Consider the following 6995-nt stretch of genomic DNA (forward strand, 5'->3'; position numbering starts at 1 on the left):
TATGTTCACATTTTTTAGTCTGTCTCAAAACAATTCTCATATGCTGTATGTATGTTGTGGATTTCTGTAATCACTCCTTCTGTCCGTACTGGCCGTGAAAAAAAATAAGCGACGTTTCAACAGGCAGGTCAGTTCTGTTGTCCGGTCCAGCTTCGTCCAGCTGTGGAATAGCCTGCCAGAGGCCATTAGACAAGCTGACGATGCTTTTAAGATGCACTTCAAGATTTTTATTCTCTGGCTTTAATTGTGTTGGACCTGTTTTTGTTTTCACCTGACTACGTAGGTGTTAAACTGTGTCTGAACTTGTTTATAGTTTTTGAGTTCAGCTGAGTCTCTGGATGCTTTTACATCCCCGATTCCAAAAAAGTTTGAACACTGTGTCAATAAAAAAAAGCAATAATCTGCAAATTAATTGTGCATACCAACAATGGTTTTTACTAAGTGTTCCTGAGTCCATGTAGCAGTATCCTTTATCATTGCGTGTGAACGATTGAGGAAAACAACATTTACCGGAAAACCTTGAAGTCTCGGACGAAAATATGTGAGGGACGTTGTATTGTCATCAGCAAAGGTCAGTAATGATAGAGTTTTAATCTAACAGGAAGCAAATATAATGGTACACTTGCTCAAGACTTGTTCCCAGACTTGATGTTACTCTAAGTTCAGACAAAGCTAACATGTGGTTTTAGCAGTCTTAGTTAGCCAAATAGAGTGAGTATCTTTATCCTGCATTCATGTTTAGTTTCAGTGTTTTGTCCTGACAAACAAACTTAAATGTGACCAGCGTTGTAAGTAAGCATAACTGTTGCTCCCACTTACTGCAATTTCACTACTTTTTGCAGTAACTAGAAATGTAGCTAATTACTTTTTCAACCTAAATAACACAACTGCAATGAGTTAAAGTTAAATTCATAAGTCTTTACTGTCTCACATTATCTTCGCAGCAGTCAAACGCATCCTGATCTTACGTCACCCGACATTGCGGTGACAGTCCAGGCAATGTGAGCTTGCTCCTCAGCATAGTGATTATGTTTTTAATATGAACTAAAAAAAACTTGGGTTGATCAAATATGATTATTTGTTATCTTCTGTAGCAAACATGTATATCCAGCATCGTGTGTGTTCAACCAAATCCTACTGTCTTACAAGTGTAGCTTACAGATATGAACACTAGTTGCTGCTGCCCTCTAGTGGTCCGGAGTATTAATAACTCCCACACTGTGCCACAGCAACACTAAACTAATATGTTTAGCAATGTGTACATTAATTAGAGAATGAAGCAGACATTTAAAAATAACAAAATGCACTTCTACTTTTAACTAATTACTTTCATATGTAGTAGCTGACAAATTAATTCAGTTTCTTTTGAGAGGATTAACTAGTAATTTAACAACTAATAACTTGCACAACACTGGGAACAAGTCTTGATGAATGTACTTTTGTATTTGCTTGCTGAGAGATGAGAATTGTCCTCTCTGATCTTTGCTGATGACATTACAATGTCCTTCATATATTGTCATCCAGGAGTCACAGGTTCTTCAGTTAACTGTTGATTTCCTTAGCCCCATTCCTCCATGTGTAAATATGGAGGGGCTGTGCGCTGTCCGCTGACAGTCATCTCCTCTTGCTCCTCTCCTCAGGCCACAGAAGCTGCTCTTCCTCTCATTCTTCCACTCTGGATGAGCTTGATCCCACGGCCCTGCCAGGCTGTTTCTTACAAGTGGCTTTACTTTCTTTCTTTACATTTTCCTACCTACAAAGAGCAGCAATGAAAAAAGCCTGTATCCTGACATTATCCTGGTCAGCTGACTGCCAGTGGACCTATGAGCTACCAGCTCTGTGGGCATGACCGCTACCTGCATGAGGAAGGACGCTGGTCTAATTTTTTTTTTCATAGTTACCCAAACAAACAAGTGTGTTAAGACAGAATTATACCTAGACTCCAGTATTAAGCCAGCTGGATGCAGACAGTGCATTCTTGGCTCCAGCACTTTAGTCTTTGTGTGAGAGGGAGTTCCTGCTTGTGGAAGTGACTTTTTCTTCCTACTGTATAAAGAATCTATTACGGATGTACAAATGAATATTTTTATTATTTTATGCTTAATACAAAATACTGTATTTGTATACAAGAGAACACAAAAAAGTCGCTGTGAAAAACCATCTTGGGGGGCCATGTAGCATAATGTATATTACAAGTTATGTGAATTTTTTTCAGTCTGTGAAAGGGTGTAGAAAATTTAAGGGCTCCTTATATACTTCATCCATTTCAAATCATGATCGATGTGTTGAGATAGATCAGAGGGGAGTTAGCCTTCTGTGATATGAAAGGTTCTTCCAGCAGAAATATGGATTCAAGCCACTCTTAAAATCCATTCAGAAACCTTTAGTTTTTGGGAGCATATCATGACAGGAGGTTTTACACACTTAAGCACCCACCTAATGTATCTTTGCACAGGCCTGACATGTAGCCAGAGACTTAGAGTTACTTCTCTTCTGTCCATTTAAATGTGAAGTTTAAAGAAAATATAAAAAGATAGACTTCTCATTTGACAAAACCATGAACACCACTGCATTTTTGCACATCTGTATCACTAGTTATATATAGTTATGACAACAGGTCATTTATTTTCTGTTTGTAGATGACCAACACTTCGTTGCTCTACACATGCATGTTTAAAAGAGATACTGGCCTTAAGAACAGTGTTTTCCAAAACTCGAAAGTGAAATTTAGTCTTGGAGACACGACGTCTCTGAAAGTTACTACTGTTTCATTTGGAAACAAAGGCCACACGTTCATTTAAGACTTGAGTGTGAGTAGAACGTAGAAACTCTGATAAACAGTCAAGACAGTGGTATGCTGCTTTTAATACTTAAAAATAAAAAAAATAAAAAAAAATACTCAACTGTCCAGGAGCCAGTCTTTAAAAAAAGATTTCATTATGGTTGAATGCGTTTCATAAAATGTATGGTGGGGTGGTTACTTGAGATATTAATCTGTTTTAGAACCATGAATACCTGCTTGAAAAAAATGCAAATTAATTCTCTGGATTACTAAAAATCATTCATAACTAACTGATCATGCCATTCGTTTCGATTTGAGTCCACATCACTAGTTGCAGGCAACAGTTTAAAAATTATTTTAGCGCTAAATATTCTTCTGGGAAACTTCCTGGAGATGAGTTTAATCGTGCAATACTGTACAGAACTGTGAGAACTCACAAAATTGCAATACATGGATGACCATGGGAATGTAGGAAACAGCAACTGTGAGTGGTGGACTGGAAGACACCATAGTTTGATGCACTGCAGAATGACAATGTTAGCCTGTAGTTTTAAAAGCCCTGCTAGCTCTTTACACTGAGTCGGACAAAAGCCTCAACTAGCTGCAGTTTTGGGGAGGCGGACACCAGCTAGGACCCTAAGACCTCAACAGAGAACTTTAAATTCAGCTTTAAGAATGAATGCGCCGTGTGGATCTAAACGCCCTGCTAGTTCTGTACAGCCAGCCGGCCAGCTGCTCCATTGTCTCAGCTACATAATGCTGCTAGCAGGGCAGTCATTTGCATTAGCTTTTTGAAAGGGGCTCAGCATTGCATTTTCTCGATGATATACTTTTGAATTTTTTGTGGACGACCACTGCTGCTCATTACGACTCCAACTGGTATAAGTTTCCCATTATCAATATTAGAACTACTGAATTCACAACGCTGTAACTTAGTGTCTAGATTTGGTATCGTGTGATTCTGCAAAAGTTGGAAAAGAAAGTTCTCTGACATAGACATGGTTGCTATTGAGGTTTTCATGTCTGAAGAAAAATGTGAAATACACTAAGAAAATCTCGTAGAACTAAAAGAAGTGATGATATTGATATTGTGTAGATTTACCAAAAAACTTGTATTGATTTTGCCAAATTAAAAAGCTAATGCAAACTGCCCCCTACAGATTAACATTTTTGTGACAAACCTTCCTTTCTCAGTGCATACTTTGGGGAGAAGGGAGAAAAAGCAAGCTGTGGTGTATAATAAGTGAAATTGCACTAAAAATCACAGTTGTATGATATTTGAGAGTATACAGTACATTTTAGACATAGCATTTATTATTGTTCCTCATGACAATGAGTGTTAATGATTGTTTTTCAAGGAGTGATGAATACATACATTCAGTTGCTGTTGTGTTCTTAATTTATTCTGTTTTCCATTTTAATCATTTGCACTGGAAATGAACGGATGTGTGTTCAAATGACATTTATGCTTGTCAGGATTGCAGATAGATAAGGAAGTATTTTTGTCAACTGAGTGAAAAGAGCTCTGCTGTAACAAAGCCTGGCATCCCAAAAGCATTTCTGCACTATGAACAGCATACAAACCATCAGCATATGAATACATATAACATATGTATATAAACAGAAACTAGACAGCAAACCCTTGTTACAACAAAGTACACCTGCTGTCAGATGATCTTAGTGCTTAAATGCTTTTGAAAGTGGGCCACAACCTGCTAAAAATGTGAATTGTTTTTATGGTTTTTTGCAAAGACTAAAGTGTATTGTTACAGAGAGTCAAAGAAACTGAGCATGTATTCCACCTGTGTATGAAATATTCAAGTTGTTAAAACAAATAAAAGTAAACGGACTAAGAGACGTTCTGATTACTTGAAAAATTTGAATTTGGGATGTGAACATTTCAACTTGGTTCTTCGAGATAAACCGCAGATGGCACTAATTTTCCAGTCGGGTGCCATTAAACCATAGCCGAAGAGGGCAGAAAAGATAATGTAAGTGAATTAGTTCTAGTCCACGGCCCGTAAGACTGTTTGGTCTGGCCCAAGAGAGAATTCATAAATGCAAAAAAGCAATTACATTTTTTCAGCAATAAAGAAAATAACATTTAAATAGTAGAGTAGCACATTTTTCTGAGCAGTCCCTGAAGGCAACACACATACAAACCAAGTCAGAAAGTTTAGCTTTCTCCCACAAAATATCCCATTCCGGACTGATCTTGTTACACCCAACTGTACTTTGGAACACAATGGATAATAAACCAATTTGCTATAAGATAAAGTTACCCAGTTCCATGAGAATGCAACCAGTTTATCACAGTTAAAACCAGTGTCTTCCAGTCCTCTGCGCCATCCTTTCAACCCCCCTCCCCACGGCCATATCATCCACAATGGAAGTCTATTCGGCTCTACGGCTCTTGGATGTGCACAGAGGTTTCCAGTACCTTGTAGACTGGGAGGGATACAGTCCAGAGAGGAGGTTATCGTTCCTAATAGATCCCTGGCTCATCAGGGAGTTGCACCGGGATCATCCAAATAAGTCTGGCAGGTTGCCCGTAGGCTCCCGTGAAGGGGGGTCCTGTTATGGTCCAGCTGTACTTCTCCTTCATTCCTGGTGTTGTTGCTGTTTCCCCCTCTTTTGTGTTTCTTGTTTGTTCTCTCTCTCTCTCTCTGTGTGTGTGTGTGTTGAGTTTGTCTTGACGTGGCTCTCCTTTCCCTTGTATGCCAATCACCTGTCTCCTCCTGCCAATCAACCTGCACACCAGCAATCTATTTTCTGTAACCATGACTAATGTTCATGACTCTAAAACACGAAACATATACAGACAATTTCTGGTGTATTTTTAGAACAAACATTCCCTTCCACAAATCGTCAATGAGAGTGGCAGCATGGCTTGGAAATACCAACTGCCCAATGTTACAAAGACAGTATCTTGAAGTGTTTTGAAAGTGACATTCATTTCAACATCTTATAAATTAGGCATGAACTACTTATACCAGGAATTATACTGTGTGATCCAGCAGATTAAAGTGCTTTATGTGTGCACACAAAGGAACACACACACACACACACACACACACACAGAGAGAGAAAGGAAGTATAGCTGCTATAAATATCATTATCTCTCCTCTTAACTCATGTTTCTCTCAGGTTCTCTTGATCTTGTCTTCTCCTTGTTTCATGGTGGCTGAGCTGCACTCCTCTCCAGTTACACCTCTGATGTAGCTTATATTCCATTTGTGAATCCTCCAAATTAGATTTCAGCCCTTTTAACAAGCCATCAACCTGAGAGTGTTAGTGGGGAAATCACTGTCTAACATTTTCTTACCACCATGATGTCAGAGAAAATGTTGCTTTCTCAGATTACTGGCATGTCAGATTTAAAGCAAAATACACGCAGGTTATACCAAATAACAGTGGGAAAAATGATGCTTTTCCTTCTTTCAAATGATTTTTCATCATTTGAACTCCAGGTGGCCATTAGTACTGTTTTTAATGTATCTAATCCTTTGGTTGTAGTTGCTACTGCTGTTTAATCTTTTTATTAAGCGGGTCTTTTACAAGGTCAGCCCCATTTGCTGTTTTTATTGCTGCTGTTTATATTCACGACTCTTAGAAGCCTTTAATTAATCCTATAATTATGTCATTCATGTCCGCCTCAGTGAATGATTCACACAACAAAACCTTTGTTCCTTCCTAGCACATATACAATATTTCAAATTGAATTAGTTGGTCTGAGCTAGAGTCTGACAGCAGCACTGCAGCAAACATGTACTGTAAGTAGTGTGGCCCAGAAGATGGCTTTGTCCGTACTGAACTGTCTATGGTTTGGTGTTTGGAATTTAATTTTTATTGATTGATTTTGGGGACAGTGCAACGATCTGGCATGTTCTCAAACAGCAGCCTAATTACACGTCCAGGAGAAACCAGGCAACATTAAGGTTCATTTTGTTATGCTCTTCAAATTCTGGACTCAAAAGCAGAGCTGGAACAAAGGCTGGCCACAGCTCAACAGTTTATTTAGGAATTGGGCTGGAGCTGGAGATCACGGTGGAGCGTGGCAGGCACGGCGAGCTGAGCTGCTGGCTGCAGAGTGAACTGGCTAGGCGCTGAGCAGGGCAGGCAGACGGAGATCACAGGGAGGCACTGTGAGGTACTGATCCTGAAGCGCGTGTAAACACAGGATAAATCAGGAATCCAAACAACACACAGAATG

Source organism: Chelmon rostratus, chromosome 6 (genome assembly GCF_017976325.1).
Source record: "Chelmon rostratus isolate fCheRos1 chromosome 6, fCheRos1.pri, whole genome shotgun sequence".
NCBI lineage: Eukaryota > Metazoa > Chordata > Actinopteri > Chaetodontiformes > Chaetodontidae > Chelmon > Chelmon rostratus.